Consider the following 17137-nt stretch of genomic DNA (forward strand, 5'->3'; position numbering starts at 1 on the left):
AATGAGCTCCTCTCTTCTTTTTGGGAATCGGCCGTCAAACGAAAGCTATTAGTGGATAACTCGAAATGGGTTGCTGTTTTGACAGAAGTTTCTACCTTCAAAATGCCCTCACAGTTAAGACGTATTTTTGCCATGATTTGCGTGTTTGGAGAACCTACTTCGCCCCTTGAACTTTGGACAACATTTAAAGAATATTTTATTGAAGATTTTGTAAGAGATAATAATGTAGTAGAAAGTGAAATATTGGCGTTGCGGGAAATTAATCAAATTTTACTTTCCCACAATACATCTTTAAAACATTTTGGTTTGCCGGAAGTTTCTTTTGCAGACAACCTTACAACTTTAACAACTAACATTGAAGTCGATTTGATATGCGCACAAACATTAAAAGATCAGCTTAATCGAGAACAAAAACACATTTTTGACGAAGTATGTACAATGCTAAATGATGAGGGCATATCTGTTAAAGCTGTTTTTATTGATGGACCTGGTGGCTCTGGAAAAACATTTCTATATAAAACTCTTACTCACTATATTCGTGGTATTGGAGAAACAGTGATTACCGTAGCTTGGACAGGTATAGCTTCAATTTTGTTGCCAGGCGGGCGAACTGCTCACAGCGTTTTTAAATTTCCCATACCGTTGACTGAATCGTCAGTTTCTTTGGTAAAACCAAACACTAAAGTTGGTCAGGCATTAAAGACAGGAAAAACTATTATTTGGGATGAAGCTAGCATGGTACCTGGCAGAGCTCTGTTGTGTTTAGATCGTCTTTTGCGCGATATTCACCAAAATGAGACGCCTTTTGGTGGGAAAATTATTATTCTGGGTGGAGACTTTAGGCAAGTTTTGCCTGTGGTACCGAGAAGTACGCGAACTGGCAGAGTTGATAATTGTTTAAAACGTTGCTCTTTGTGGAAATTTTTTAAATCATTTAAGCTCACAATCAATATGCGTAGTCAAGAACCCGACTATTGTAATTTTCTTTTGCGCATAGGACACGGCGAAGGGCAAGACAATGCATCAAGAGTAAAAATTCCTGATCAAATTCTTTTAAAAAACGGAAACCTCATTGACTGGGTTTTCCAACCAAATAATGGAATAATAGAAATTGATAATTTAAAAGACCGAGCCATATTATGTCCACAAAATGATCAATGTGCCATCATAAACTCGATATAGTCGATATGCTACCTGGTCAAGAGCGCACATATCTCAGCGCTGATACGATTGTTTCACAAGATTCACAAGATCAGGTAAGATTCCCAGTGGAATTTTTACACTCCCTCAATTTTAGTGGAACTCCGCCGCATAAGCTTCAATTGAAAATTGGAACAGTGATAATGTTGATTCGCAATTTAAGCCCAGCAGAAGAATTGGTGAATGGCACACGACTTATCGTAAAAGAAATGCATCCGAATTGCTTGCACGCGGAAGTGTTATGCGGAGAGGCTCAGGGAAGGCGATTTCTATTGCCTCGTATAAATTTGCAGCCGAGCGAAACCACACTTCCCTTCACGTTGAAGCGTCGCCAATTTCCAATTATAATAGCCTTCGCCATAACTATAAATAAGGCCCAGGGGCAAACATTATCAAGGGTGGCGCTTCATTTAAAGGAGGATTGCTTTGCCCACGGCCAACTTTATGTTGCGTTAAGCCGGGTTAGATCCTGAGAAAATATACGCGTTCAAATGGGCAATAACGAAAACTTCACGTTGAATGTAGTTTATAATGAAGTAATTTAAAAAAGAAAATTACTCATTTAACTGAACAAAATTTTAAAAATGTTATAGGCATGCATAAGTTCTTACATAGGTATTACATATGAATAAAAATATACACTTTTCTAATCATCATAACTTTTAATATATAAAAGTGTCACATATGCCGTTTACTTTAAGTGGGAAAAAAGCCCACCCGATTTTCGGGGTTTACATACTAGTCTATAGTATTATTTTAAAACATGGCGCTTATTCTAACTTAACTACAATATGTACAGATATGAAATATATTATATATCAAAAGAAAGGTTTTGATGAGCATATTTCCGGAAAATTATAAAAATTAAAATTGGTTAATTAGTTCATGAAATATTTGCGTGTAAAGTTATCAAAATTTTCATATTGATAACAGCGATGTCTATGCAAAGCGGGTTGACACACAAATATACGCATATATGTATATGAGTACGTTTGCTTTGTTTAGCTCTCTTTCTAATGAGCACAGCATTGTATACATTTGGATTCTCAATAATTGTTTTGTTTTGTTATCCTTACTAATAAATACATATGTATTCATGAACATAGTCCCAACGGTTGCTGCGAATTTTTTTCAAAATTTTGTTGTGATGGTATTGCCATGATGTGGTATAAATTGACAATTTACTTGAAATTTGTCAGTTCACTTAAAACAACGGTAACAGTGCAAATTAGTAAGAGTTTTGGGCAGACGCAAAATAGAATTTATTTTGAGAAAAAAGTACATACATATTTAATTTTAAAATATGCCTAGAGGACGCCCAAGAAGAGTTCGTAGAAGAGTTCGTAGAAGAGTTCCTACTTTAAGTGGAGGAATAGAGCAGGTAAGTAAGTGATAAATGTTTGAAACGTCACGTATTGGATATGATTGGTAGAAGGATCCACTTTTGTTTTCGTTCATATATGGTACAATTGATCTACAATATATAAACGTATGTATGTATTTATTATTATTATTATTATTATTATTAAATTTGTATAATAACAAGTTATACAAATATAAGAAAGCAGCAGCACTAGCAGCATAGGCCATCGGCTGTCAGATAACAAAAAATGTAAATGTACTTTAAATTAGGTCTAACGTTAAGTAATTATCATATAATATTTAAATGCTTATAACTAAATAAAATAAACAAAGGGAAATGTTAGATCCGTCTTAACAAGTCGTTGGCTTTTAGAAATTTGTAGACAGTCAGTATATTACTTGCAGATGGCTCTTTAAGAAAATCCAGTGCAGGAGAGGATCCAAAGAATTGTTGTCTGGAGGTGTGTAGATTTCGACAAGATTGTAGAATATGATCTAAGGTTACGGTTTCTTCACAGAAGGGGCAATCGGCTGGCAGCGTACGTTGTAGGAGGTGTGCATGTGTGAGAATAGTGTGGCCCAGGCGTAGGCGCGAGTACGGTTTGAGAACTTTTAATGGCAGGTCGGAAGGAAGTGATATCTTTGATCTAGATGGATTTAAGAAAGCGTAGTGGTGTTGGTAGTTTTTCCAGTTATCTAACAGATAAATGCGCCGTTGTTTTGTGATCTCTAGGAGGATGTCACTTTTAGAGTAGTATTTATGAAGCATTGACGGTAGATTAGAAACGCTTCTAGCTGCGGCATCAGCGTTTTCATTGCCGGTAATCCCCGAATGTCCTGGAACCCACATTAGCTTAATTTTGTTTGGATAGCTTATGAGAATATTTCTAATTGTATTTATATGAGTTTGATCGTGTGTTGGACAACCGATTGCATTGATGCATGATTGGCTGTCTGTGCATATAATTATTTTGCCTTTAATTTGTTTGGCATAAATGGAGGCTTCTAACAATGCCGCTGTTTCTGCTGTAAAAGCAGAGCATATTGGGTGCAAAAAACCATGTTTGATCGTGTCCCCGTTTTCCTTTGTGACGGCAAAAGATGTTGAGGTTTGAGTTTTTGATCCATCTGTAAATATAAAATTCCATCCCTGTTTGGAGTACTTTTCTTTTTCGGATGTAAACAGTGCTTTGTAAATTTCCTTCGCTGTATGTTCTTTTGGTCGCTGCAGCGTGTTAATAGCAAATGGAATATTGCGTATCGTCCATGGAGGTTGCGTTTCAGCTGTGCGGTAGCGAAGGGTACCCGGCAGTTCAAGTCTCCTTTGCAAGCTCAAACATTTGGCTACAACCGACATAATTTTAGGATGCCTCTTTCTTAAAGATGCGTTTCTGAAATCTTTAATGAGATTGACATTGTATGTGAAAAGTAGTTTTGGTAAAAGTTTATGAGTACTGTCTTCGATCCGATCTGGAATCTTTGGCAAACCGGTTTCCGCAAACAAGTTTCGAAGTGGTGTAGTTGGGAACGCTCTAATGCTCCTGCGTATCGCAGAGTGATAAGGCGATGATATTTGGCTAATTGAACGTTTATCTGCGTTTCCGTATATAGGAAGGCCGTAATCGATTTTTGATAGGATGAGTGCTCTGCATGCATGAACAAGTGAAGACGGATGTACAAAAGATTTCTTAGAAGATAGGTATTTAATTATATTTAACCGTGTCATAATACAATCTTTTATGTATTTACAATGTTTTTTAAACTTATACTTAGAGTCTATAATTACACCTAGAATTTTTATTTCATTTACTGGCATTATGGAATGGCCAAAAAATTGTGTTGGCAACCCAGAGCAACTAGATTTTTTGCAAATGTGCAAAGTTTTAGATTTTTCGAAAGAAATTGATGTGCCTGAGGTTGAGGACCATGTCATTATGTCTCGGAGAATGCTTTCGAAAATACGCGAGACTGAAAGAAGATTAGCATTTTTCGTGAAAAAGAAAACATCGTCGGCGTAGAGCTGACATTCTATACTGGGATAGTTCGCTGAAAGCTTGGCAATTTCATCGAACGCTATTATAAAAAGAAGCGCGGAGAGTGGAGACCCTTGTGGCGTTCCGTTCTCTAGATTTACAATAATTGAGGCAAAACCATTTATTCTCACTCTGCATTTTCTGTTAGTTAGAAAGCTTTTAACAAAGTTTATAATTTTGGAACCAACCTTCAACTTGGTTAATTGTTTCAAAATGATATGCACTCCAATTCGGTCGAAAGCCTTCTCCAAATCGATTGTTAGAAGTGAAACATGGTTTCTTGACGAGAGTGCGTTTGTGACGACATAGTCAAGGTGCAAAAGAGCATCAATTGTGCCACTGCCTTTTTTATATGCTACCTGGTTAGAACTAATAACTTTGTTGTTCTTAATATACCACATCAACCTATTTGCAACCAGTTTTTCCATTAGTTTACCCAGGCATGATAACAGAGAGATGGGCCTATAGCTTTCAACAGAAGTAGGAGGTTTATTGGGTTTCAAAATTGGTACGATATAGGAAGTTTTCCACGCTTGAGGGTAAAAGCCGTAATTTAGGATTTGGTTATACAGACTAGTTAGTCTGCATTTCATGCAACTGGGTAAATTTTGAATCATAGGATAAGAGATTCGATCAAGCCCAGGAGTTTTACCTTTCACAGTAGAGAGCGCGAACTCCAATTCATTAATAGTGATTTTCGATTCAATTGTCCTGGCAGCAGGTGATAAATTGTTTATAATGTTTGCTTGGTCGTTTAGACAGTTGTATTTTGCTGAGCAAAAGTTGCTTGAAAAGCTGGCGTCGTTTGAGTTAGAAGCGTAGAAGGAGGCAAAATAATTGGCTATTTCGAGTGGAGAACTGATAACGCCATTTGTGGAGTTAATGTGGGCGAAAGTAGTTTGCTTACCTGAACCAGTGAGCATTTTAATATCATGCCATATTTTTCGGGGCTTAGTGTTAGGATTTATGCTAGCCGTTAACTCTTCGAACTTCTTACGCTTGGCATTTTTGGCGGCGCGCTTAAAAAGAGCATTTGCCTTTTTGTAGCTTACCAAGTTTGAAATAGTGCGAAAGCGTTTGTATTCGTGCCATTTATTCTGTTTGTTTTCACGAAGTTGGGATAAATGAGAGTTCCACCAAGGAATCCTTTTCTTACTACTTTTTGGTGAAGTTTGTGGTATAGCGTGATGTGCTGCTGTTCGAATAATTTTTGAAATATTGGCTGCTTCTTGGTTGACGTTGCTGGAAGCACGTACAGTTTCACACAAATTAATACATTTAGTGCTAAATTTCGCCCAATCGGCTGATTCTAGGATAAACTTAGCGTTTGACTTAAATGTGGATTGGGTTTGGGCATTTAGTTGGATGGTGATCGGATAATGATCGCTACCGTGAAGAGAGTTAGAGACTTGCCATGAGCATAGTGGTGCAATCGAAGCTGAACAGAAAGTTAGATCCACAGTAGTGAAGGAATTCCGGGTGGAGAAGTGTGTTGCAGACCCGTCATTTAGACATATAAGGTTTGAGGACATTAAAACATCTTCGATACATTCGCCTCTTGAGTTGGTATACGCGGAACCCCAAATTGTACTCCAAGCATTGAAATCCCCGCCCATAATTAAATCAGAAGGAAGTTGTTTTATGATTCCTAAGATATCACTCGAAACAATACGTTGTGTAGGGTGGATATATAGGCCGACAATACCAATTTTTTTAGGCAAGTCAACTTCTAGCGCTATGGAAGATACATTTGATACGATTGATATTTGTTTGTGTGGAATATTGCGCCTAATTAGTATCGCCGTGCCTTGTTTATTTGTATTAATACTGGGCAAATTGTGAAAGTAACCAATATATTTTCTTGGTGTATGTGGTGCGTAATTGTGAGGAAGGTGAGTTTCGCTTAAGAGAATAATTGCAGGTGAGTAAGAATTGATGAGGATTTCAAGGTGAATATAGTTGTTGAAATAGCCATTGATATTCCATTGTATAATTGAGAACATAAGGATAGAAAGAAAGGAAAGTGATATAAGTAGAGAGAAAGATTAAGCTCGACTTGACTACGTATCAAAGTTCTGCGAGGCAGAGCTGAGCGAGTCGTCTGTGAAGGTTAATCTGAGCTGACGCGTGGTGAAATGTCATTTGTCTTAGTGAGAACTGAGACAGTAGACATTTCGTCATCACAATCTGAGGTGAGCTGTGTCTGAGAAACGGAATCATAGTTGTTAGTATAAATTGGTTTAGTACTCGTATTAAGAATGTTGAAAACTGTTGAATTTATATTGTTCGAATTAGGAAATGAATACAAAGGGGGGTTATCGTTCTTTGTACTTGTTTTTGCGATAGAGTCAGCTGAGAAGCTGGTTTTTAGAGGAGGGTGTGTTAAGGGAATGAAAGAGGTAGTAGAAGCTATAGAAGTAGAGGAATGGGATGATATTGAATTTTGTGTTGCTATCGATTCTTTAGGTGTTTGTATAATTGAATTTTTTGTTGAGGGAGCTGTGTTTGCGGTTATTTGAGAATATGTGGGATAGGAGGAATTAGTGGAGGCGGTGGCAAGAGAAGACTGGGTTGTTGTCGAATTGTTGGTAGTTGTCAATTCTTTGCTTTGCATGATTGTGCTTTTTGCAGAAGAAGAAGTGCTTGCGATGATTTGAGAGAATGTTGAGGCGGAGGGTTTAGAGGTGGTGGAGGCATTATATTTTTTTGCTGCTTCGCGCATACTGCATTTATTTATTGTTTTAATTTTTAATATTTCTTTAGCTTGTACGAATTTTGGGCAGTTGCTTGCAAATGATGGGTGGTCGCCAGCGCAGTTTGCGCACATTGTTCTGGAACATTCGGACCCTACATGGGGTGGTAGGCTGCATATGGCGCAGGTGGAAGGATTTTTGCAGTATTTTAAAGTATGACCAAGTAATTGGCATGACTTACATCGCATTGGGTTTGGATAATATGGACGAACAGAAACTTTCCTCCAGGCGACGTCGATTTTTTCTGGCAGAGAGTAGCTGTCGAATGTTAGAAGTATTGCGCCAGTTGGAATTAGAGTGTCTTGTGATTTCTTTTGAAATTTGTATGCAGCGATCACACCATGCATTTTTAAGCCATCAACGATTTCTGAATCGGTTAGGTTGTTTAGGAAAGGGGCAAATATGGTGCCTTTTACACAGTTTAGATTTGTTTGATAAGTTACATTAATTAAACATATACCGGGAAGAAGTTTTGAAGACATGAATTTCTCAGCGATTTTTTTATTCTTAGTAAGCACTAAGAGGCTTCCATCACGCAACTCAGAAATGGAAATTATGTCCTTGCTGATAGCTAATATAGCTTTGTGCACTGCAAAGCAGGAATAATTGGATATTGGTTTTGTTTCTTCACTTGATTTTATCACAATAAATTTAGGGTCGTCTGTTTTCGCAAAAACAATTGGAGGTAGTTCGGGGTATGATTCTCGCGTTTTGTTGGGTTTTTTACGCTTGCTATGAACACCAGGGGAAAGTAGGGCGAACCTATTTTCCCTAGGTGGGGATGCCCCAAGGGGCATTGTTTCACACCTATATATTAACACTAAACCCTCGGATATCACTCGCGAAAGCAACTGTACACGGGCAATTTAAGTGAATTTATTAATGTGTTTACGTAGGTAAACGAATATGAATGCAAAGAGAGTACAACTACTACACAGCGGAAGAGATAGTGACCGTACGCAACGAACGTTAGTCGGTGACTGTGCATGTATTTAAAAATTTTGTGTCCGCTTGATCCTTTGTGCAAAACTCAAAATTTTAAATAGTTTTAAAAAATGAAGATAGAGAGACAAATTAGTTTTTTATTTGATACGCTTTTGGCATGGATCCATCTACTTGCTGTAAACGCCCTTTTGGCATTTGGCACGCGATGTGTCGTACTAGAAAAGAGTACATGTCTATCCTTCAAATAAGATAGAGTTTTAACAAAGTGGTTGTGCGCTTAAATCGGTTTTTGTTGAAAACTTATATTTCTTTGCTTCCGCTTCATATAATATATGTTTTAAACGATTTCATGTTTTTTAGGTCCGTATTCATGCAAGCACAAGTACATACAAAAAAGCTCTAGATCCAGCATTTAATGCAGAATATAACACGCTTGGTGGTTTAACCAGTATATGTTTGCATTGCAATGCTAAACATTTTAAATGTGAAAAACTTTGGTAAACTTGATAAAGAAAAATTTTTTATAGGGAAGAAATCAATTCCTTACATGCTGCCACGGTGGGAAAGTGCAGATACCGATACCTCGCGTACCTGATTTTTTGGAAAGGGTTTTTGAAAATAATTTGAACTCTTTCCGGTCCCATTACTTAGAGAATATAAGACAAATAAATAGCTCATTCGCATTTGCATCTTTTAAAGCTAAAATTGTAGAGGACGTGGCCACCAGGACGTGGCCCTTACTGTTTTCGGATACATGGATCAATTTACCATCGAGTGGGTCCTCTTCATGCTAATAATGATTCAAACTCATTATACGCACAGCTTTATATACTTGATACTGACCAAGCCACTGACATTCGACTACAAAGGAATGCAAATTGCGATAGTTCCTTGATGAAATGCCTACACGAGATGATATCAACCGTGAATCCCTTAGCCCGTCAGTATAAATTTATGGCACAAGTTGAACGCGAGGAGGAATAGAGGGCACGACAGGCCAATCGAGTTCCGCACAAAGTGGTGATTTTCTTCAGTAGTCATGCGAATCGGCGTTATAATTTGCCTAACTGCTCTGAAATTGCAGCCGTTTTCACAACTGAGGATGGTGAACCACCGGCAAGCCGTGATTTAAGAGTATTTTCTCACAGCTTAGAAACACAGTATTGCACCACGATTTCAACTTTACATAGATTTTGCGATCCCTTGGTTTACCCTCTTTTATTTCCCTATGGTGAGCCACGATACGACGAAGCACTACTACATGAGCAAGAATACAGAACAAGTTGCAGGTTCAGGGTCACACAGTTGCAATTCGTTGGATATCGAATGGCGATTCGAGGTTTCAGCTTACTTCATGCTTCAGGTAAACTTTGGCAACAATATTTAGTTGATCAGTACGTTAGAATAGAGGGTGCAAGGTTGGCGTTTTTGCGTAATCACCAACATCAGCTTCGAGTTGAAACATATGCTGGCTTACACGATTATGTTATGCGTCAAGCAGAACTAGAAAATGTGGCCCACTTAATTCTTCATCGCCTTGCATGTCTGAATCTGGAGAATGCACAAAAAAATATCCAAAACTATTTCAAGAAGTTACTTTGCAAGATGTCAATGGGTATCCCCAGTATCGTCGCCGCGATGACGGGAGCAAAGTTTTAGTTCGAGTCAATCAAAACCAAATTGAATTAGATAATCGATGGATCGTACCATATAATAAATACTTAACAAAAAAATATGCCGCTCACATCAATGTTGAAATATGTTCTTCAATCAAAAGTGTTAAGTACCTACATAAATATATCTATAAAGGATATGATTGTGCAAGTATTCAGATCATTGAACAACCTGTTAGTAACTGCATTAATTTTGATGAGATAACGACTTTTGTAGATGCTAGGTATGTAAGCGCACCAGAAGCGTGTTGGAGACTTTTTGAATTTCCAATGCAGGAAAAATCACACACAGTAAAACCTCTTGCGGTACACCTTCCAAATTTACAAAATATTTACTTTCGTGAAGAAAGTGCTATTATAGCAGAAGCGATTACGGAATTCCGAGACACTACACTTACTGCGTACTTTAAGCTGAATACAATAGATACTTTTGCTAATACATTGACTTACCAAGAAATTCCTGAACATTACACTTGGCAGCAAGGCTCACGTTCGTGGCAGAGAAGAAAAAATTTAGCCAACGCAATAGGCAGAATTTATACGGTCGATCCAAAGGATCGAGAACGATTTGCATTACGTTTACTGTTAGTTTCCATAAAGGATCCTAAATGATACAATGATTTATTGACAATTGGTAATGAGCTCCTCTCTTCTTTTTGGGAATCGGCCGTCAAACGAAAGCTATTAGTGGATAACTCGAAATGGGTTGCTGTTTTGACAGAAGTTTCTACCTTCAAAATGCCCTCACAGTTAAGACGTATTTTTGCCATGATTTGCGTGTTTGGAGAACCTACTTCGCCCCTTGAACTTTGGACAACATTTAAAGAATATTTTATTGAAGATTTTGTAAGAGATAATAATGTAGTAGAAAGTGAAATATTGGCGTTGCGGGAAATTAATCAAATTTTACTTTCCCACAATACATCTTTAAAACATTTTGGTTTGCCGGAAGTTTCTTTTGCAGACAACCTTACAACTTTAACAACTGACATTGAAGTCGATTTGATATGCGCACAAACATTAAAAGATCAGCTTAATCGAGAACAAAAACACATTTTTAACGAAGTATGTACAATGCTAAATGATGAGGGCATATCTGTTAAAGCTGTTTTTATTGATGGACCTGGTGGCTCTGGAAAAACATTTCTATATAAAACTCTTACTCACTATATTCGTGGTATTGGAGAAACAGTGATTACCGTAGCTTGGACAGGTATAGCTTCAATTTTGTTGCCAGGCGGGCGAACTGCTCACAGCGTTTTTAAATTTCCCATACCGTTGACTGAATCGTCAGTTTCTTTGGTAAAACCAAACACTAAAGTTGGTCAGGCATTAAAGACAGGAAAAACTATTATTTGGGATGAAGCTAGCATGGTACCTGGCAGAGCTCTGTTGTGTTTAGATCGTCTTTTGCGCGATATTCACCAAAATGAGACGCCTTTTGGTGGGAAAATTATTATTCTGGGTGGAGACTTTAGGCAAGTTTTGCCTGTGGTACCGAGAAGTACGCGAACTGGCAGAGTTGATAATTGTTTAAAACGTTGCTCTTTGTGGAAATTTTTTAAATCATTTAAGCTCACAATCAATATGCGTAGTCAAGAACCCGACTATTGTAATTTTCTTTTGCGCATAGGACACGGCGAAGGGCAAGACAATGCATCAAGAGTAAAAATTCCTGATCAAATTCTTTTAAAAAACGGAAACCTCATTGACTGGGTTTTCCAACCAAATAATGGAATAATAGAAATTGATAATTTAAAAGACCGAGCCATATTATGTCCAAAAAATGATCAATGTGCCATCATAAACTCGATATAGTCGATATGCTACCTGGTCAAGAGCGCACATATCTCAGCGCTGATACGATTGTTTCACAAGATTCACAAGATCAGGTAAGATTCCCAGTGGAATTTTTACACTCCCTCAATTTTAGTGGAACTCCGCCGCATAAGCTTCAATTGAAAATTGGAACAGTGATAATGTTGATTCGCAATTTAAGCCCAGCAGAAGAATTGGTGAATGGCACACGACTTATCGTAAAAGAAATGCATCCGAATTGCTTGCACGCGGAAGTGTTATGCGGAGAGGCTCAGGGAAGGCGATTTCTATTGCCTCGTATAAATTTGCAGCCGAGCGAAACCACACTTCCCTTCACGTTGAAGCGTCGCCAATTTCCAATTATAATAGCCTTCGCCATAACTATAAATAAGGCCCAGGGGCAAACATTATCAAGGGTGGCGCTTCATTTAAAGGAGGATTGCTTTGCCCACGGCCAACTTTATGTTGCGTTAAGCCGGGTTAGATCCTGAGAAAATATACGCGTTCAAATGGGCAATAACGAAAACTTCACGTTGAATGTAGTTTATAATGAAGTAATTTAAAAAAGAAAATTACTCATTTAACTGAACAAAATTTTAAAAATGTTATAGGCATGCATAAGTTCTTACATAGGTATTACATATGAATAAAAATATACACTTTTCTAATCATCATAACTTTTAATATATAAAAGTGTCACATATGCTGTTTACTTTAAGTGGGAAAAAAGCCCACCCGATTTTCGGGGGTTACATACTAGTCTATAGTATTATTTTAAAACATGGCGCTTATTCTAACTTAACTACAATATGTACAGATATGAAATATATTATATATCAAAAGAAAGGTTTTGATGAGCATATTTCCGGAAAATTATAAAAATTAAAATTGGTTAATTAGTTCATGAAATATTTGCGTGTAAAGTTATCAAAATTTTCATATTGATAACAGCGATGTCTATGCAAAGCGGGTTGACACACAAATATACGCATATATGTATATGAGTACGTTTGCTTTGTTTAGCTCTCTTTCTAATGAGCACAGCATTGTATACATTTGGATTCTCAATAATTGTTTTGTTTTGTTATCCTTACTAATAAATACATATGTATTCATGAACATAGTCCCAACGGTTGCTGCGAATTTTTTTCAAAATTTTGTTGTGATGGTATTGCCATGATGTGGTATAAATTGACAATTTACTTGAAATTTGTCAGTTCACTTAAAACAACGGTAACAGTGCAAATTAGTAAGAGTTTTGGGCAGACGCAAAATAGAATTTATTTTGAGAAAAAAGTACATACATATTTAATTTTAAAATATGCCTAGAGGACGCCCAAGAAGAGTTCGTAGAAGAGTTCCTACTTTAAGTGGAGGAATAGAGCAGGTAAGTAAGTGATAAATGTTTGAAACGTCACGTATTGGATATGATTGGTAGAAGGATCCACTTTTGTTTTCGTTCATATATGGTACAATTGATCTACAATATATAAACGTATGTATGTATTTAAAAATGTTGTGTCCGCTTGATCCTTTTTGCAAAACTCAAAATTTTAAATAGTTTTAAAAAATGAAGAGAGAGAGACAAATTAGTTTTTTTTTGATACGCTTTTGGCATGGATCCATCTACTTGCTGTAAACGCCCTTTTGGCATTTGGCACGCGATGTGTCGTACTAGAAAAGAGTACATGTCTATCCTTCAAATAAGATAGAGTTTTAACAAAGTGGTTGTGCGCTTAAATCGGTTTTTGTTGAAAACTTATATCTCTTTGCTTCCGCTTCATATAATATATGTTTTAAACGATTTCATGTTTTTTAGGTCCGTATTCATGCAAGCACAAGTACATACAAAAAAGCTCTAGATCCAGCATTTAATGCAGAATATAACACGCTTGGTGGTTTAACCAGTATATGTTTGCATTGCAATGCTAAACATTTTAAATGTGAAAAGGTAACTTTCCATTATTGAAAAACTTTGGTAAACTTGATAAAGAAAAATTTTTTATAGGGAAGAAATCAATTCCTTACATGCTGCCACGGTGGGAAAGTGCAGATACCGATACCTCGCATACCTGATTTTTTGGAAAGGGTTTTTGAAAATAATTTGAACTCTTTCCGGTCCCATTACTTAGAGAATATAAGACAAATAAATAGCTCATTCGCTTTTGCATCTTTTGAAGCTAAAATTGTAGAGGACGTGGCCACCAGGACGTGGCCCTTATTGTTTTCGGATACATGGATCAATTTACCATCGAGTGGGTCCTCTTCATGCTAATAATGATTCAAACTCATTATACGCACAGCTTTATATACTTGATACTGACCAAGCCACTGACATTCGACTACAAAGGAATGCAAATTGCGATAGTTCCTTGATGAAATGCCTACACGAGATGATATCAACCGTGAATCCCTTAGCCCGTCAGTATAAATTTATGGCACAAGTTGAACGCGAGGAGGAATAGAGGGCACGACAGGCAAATCGAGTTCCGCACAAAGTGAACATGATTTTCTTCAGTAGTCATGCGAATCGGCGTTATAATTTGCCTAACTGCTCAGAAATTGCAACCGTTTTCACAACTGAGGATGGTGAACCACCGGCAAGCCCTGATTTAAGAGTATTTTCTCACAGCTCAGAAAACAAAGTATTGCACTACGATTTCAACTTTACATAGATTATGCGATCCCTTGGTTTACCCTCTTTTATTTCCCTATGGTGAGCCAGGATACGACGAAGCACTACTACATGAGCAAGAATACAGAACAAGTCGCAGGTTCAGGGTCACACAGTTGCAATTCGTTGGATATCGAATGGCGATTCGAGAAGGTTTCAGCTTACTTCATGCTTCAGGTAAACTTTGGCAACAATATTTAGTTGATCAGTACGTTAGAATAGAGGGTGCAAGGTTGGCGTTTTTGCGTAATCACCAACATCAGCTTCGAGTTGAAACATATGCTGGCTTACACGATTATGTTATGCGTCAAGCAGAACTAGAAAATGCACGCCCTGGTCGCATTGTCGTTCTGCCTTCCAGTTTTCCAGGCTCACCTCGCAATATGAATATGCATTACCAAGATGCCATGGCTATTGTTAGAAAACATGGAAAGCCGTCACTTTTCATAACTTTTACCTCTAATCCAAAATGGCCTGAGATAACTCAAAACATTGAACAGTATCAAGTACCCCAAATGCGTCCTGAGTTAATAGCGCGAGTTTTTAAGCAAAAACTAAAAGATCTTTTAAATGATATTTCAAAAAAGCATGTATTTGGAAGGGTGAAATATTTTCTATACGTAATAGAATTTCAAAAAAGAGGTCTACCGCATGCACATATTTTGGTTGCTCTTCATGATGCAGATGCCATTATTGATGCTTCTATTATAGACTTGGCTGTTTGTGCTGAAATTCCGAATAAAGAAACTGAGCCTGAACCTCATGAAATTGTTTTAAAATGTATGGTGCATGGTCCATGTGGCCCACTTAATCCTTCATCGCCTTGCATGTCTGAATCTGGAGAATGCACAAAAAAATATCCAAAACTATTTCAAGAAGTTACTTTGCAAGATGTCAATGGGTATCCCCAGTATCGTCGCCGCGATGACGGGAGCAAAGTTTTAGTTCGAGTCAATCAAAACCAAATTGAATTAGATAATCGATGGATCGTACCATATAATAAATACTTAACAAAAAAATATGCCGCTCACATCAATGTTGAAATATGTTCTTCAATCAAAAGTGTTAAGTACCTACATAAATATATCTATAAAGGATATGATTGTGCAAGTATTCAGATCATTGAACAACCTGGTAGTAACTGCATTAATTTTGATGAGATAACGACTTTTGTAGATGCTAGGTATGTAAGCGCACCAGAAGCGTGTTGGAGACTTTTTGAATTTCCAATGCAGGAAAAATCACACACAGTAAAACCTCTTGCGGTACACCTTCCAAATTTACAAAATATTTACTTTCGTGAAGACAGTGCTATTATAGCAGAAGCGATTACGGAATTCCGAGACACTACACTTACTGCGTACTTTAAGCTGAATACAATAGATACTTTTGCTAATACATTGACTTACCAAGAAATTCCTGAACATTACACTTGGCAACAAGGCTCACGTTCGTGGCAGAGCAGAAAAAATTTAGCCAACGCAATAGGCAGAATTTATACGGTCGATCCAAAGGATCGAAAACGATTTACATTACGTTTACTGTTAGTTTCCAAAAAGGGTCCTTAATCATACAATGATTTATTGACAGTTGGTAATGAGCTCCTCTCTTCTTTTTGGGAATCGGCCGTCAAACGAAAGCTATTAGTGGATAACTCGGAATGGGTTGCTGTTTTGACAGAAGTTTCTACCTTCAAAATGCCCTCACAGTTAAGACGTATTTTTGCCATGATTTGCGTGTTTGGAGAACCTACTTCGCCCCTTGAGCTTTGGACAACATTTAAAGAATATTTTATTGAAGATTTTGTAAGAGATAATAATGTAGTAGAAAGTGAAATATTGGCGTTGCGGGAAATTAATCAAATTTTACAATACTTTCCCACAATACATCTTTAAAACATTTTGGTTTGCCGGAAGTTTCTTTTGCAGAAACCTTACAATTTTAACAACTGACATTGAAGTCGATTTGATATGCGTACAAACATTAAAAGATCAGCTTAATCGAGAACAAAAACACATTTTTAACGAAGTGTGTACAATGCTAAATGATGAGGGCATATCTGTTAAAGCTGTTTTTATTGATGGACCTGGTGGATCTGGAAAAACATTTCTATATAAAACTCTTATTCACTATATTCGTGGTATTGGAGAAACAGTGATTACCGTAGCTTGGACAGGTATAGCTTCAATTTTGTTGCCAGGCGGGCGAACTGCTCACAGCGTTTTTAAATTTCCCATACCGTTGACTGAATCGTCAGTTTCTTTGGTAAAACCAAACACTAAAGTTGGTCAGGCATTAAAGGCAGCAAAAGCTATTATTTGGGATGAAGCTAGCATGGTACCTGGCAGAGCTCTGTTGTGTTTAGATCGTCTTTTGCGCGATATTCACCAAAATGAGACGCCTTTTGGTGGGAAAATTATTATTCTGGGTAGAGACTTTAGGCAAGTTTTGCCTGTGGTACCGAGAAGTACGCGAACTGGCATAGTTGATAATTGTTGAAAACGTTGCTCTTTGTGGAAATTTTTTAAATCATTTAAGCTCACAATCAATATGCGTAGTCAAGAACCCGACTATTGTAATTTTCTTTTGCGCATAGGACACGGCGAAGGGCAAGACAATGCATCAAGAGTAAAAATTCCTGATCAAATTCTTTTAAAAAACGGAAACCTCATTGACTGG

The 17137-nt window shown here is 37.3% G+C and overlaps 1 pseudogene; it reads left to right on the top strand.

Annotated features, from left to right (window-relative positions):
* Nucleotides 1-1157: 1157 nt before the first annotated feature.
* On the top strand, nucleotides 1158-14249 carry LOC129250797 (uncharacterized; annotated as a pseudogene).
* The last annotated feature ends 2888 nt before the right edge of the window (nucleotides 14250-17137 follow it).

This window comes from Anastrepha obliqua, chromosome 6 (genome assembly GCF_027943255.1).
Source record: "Anastrepha obliqua isolate idAnaObli1 chromosome 6, idAnaObli1_1.0, whole genome shotgun sequence".
NCBI lineage: Eukaryota > Metazoa > Arthropoda > Insecta > Diptera > Tephritidae > Anastrepha > Anastrepha obliqua.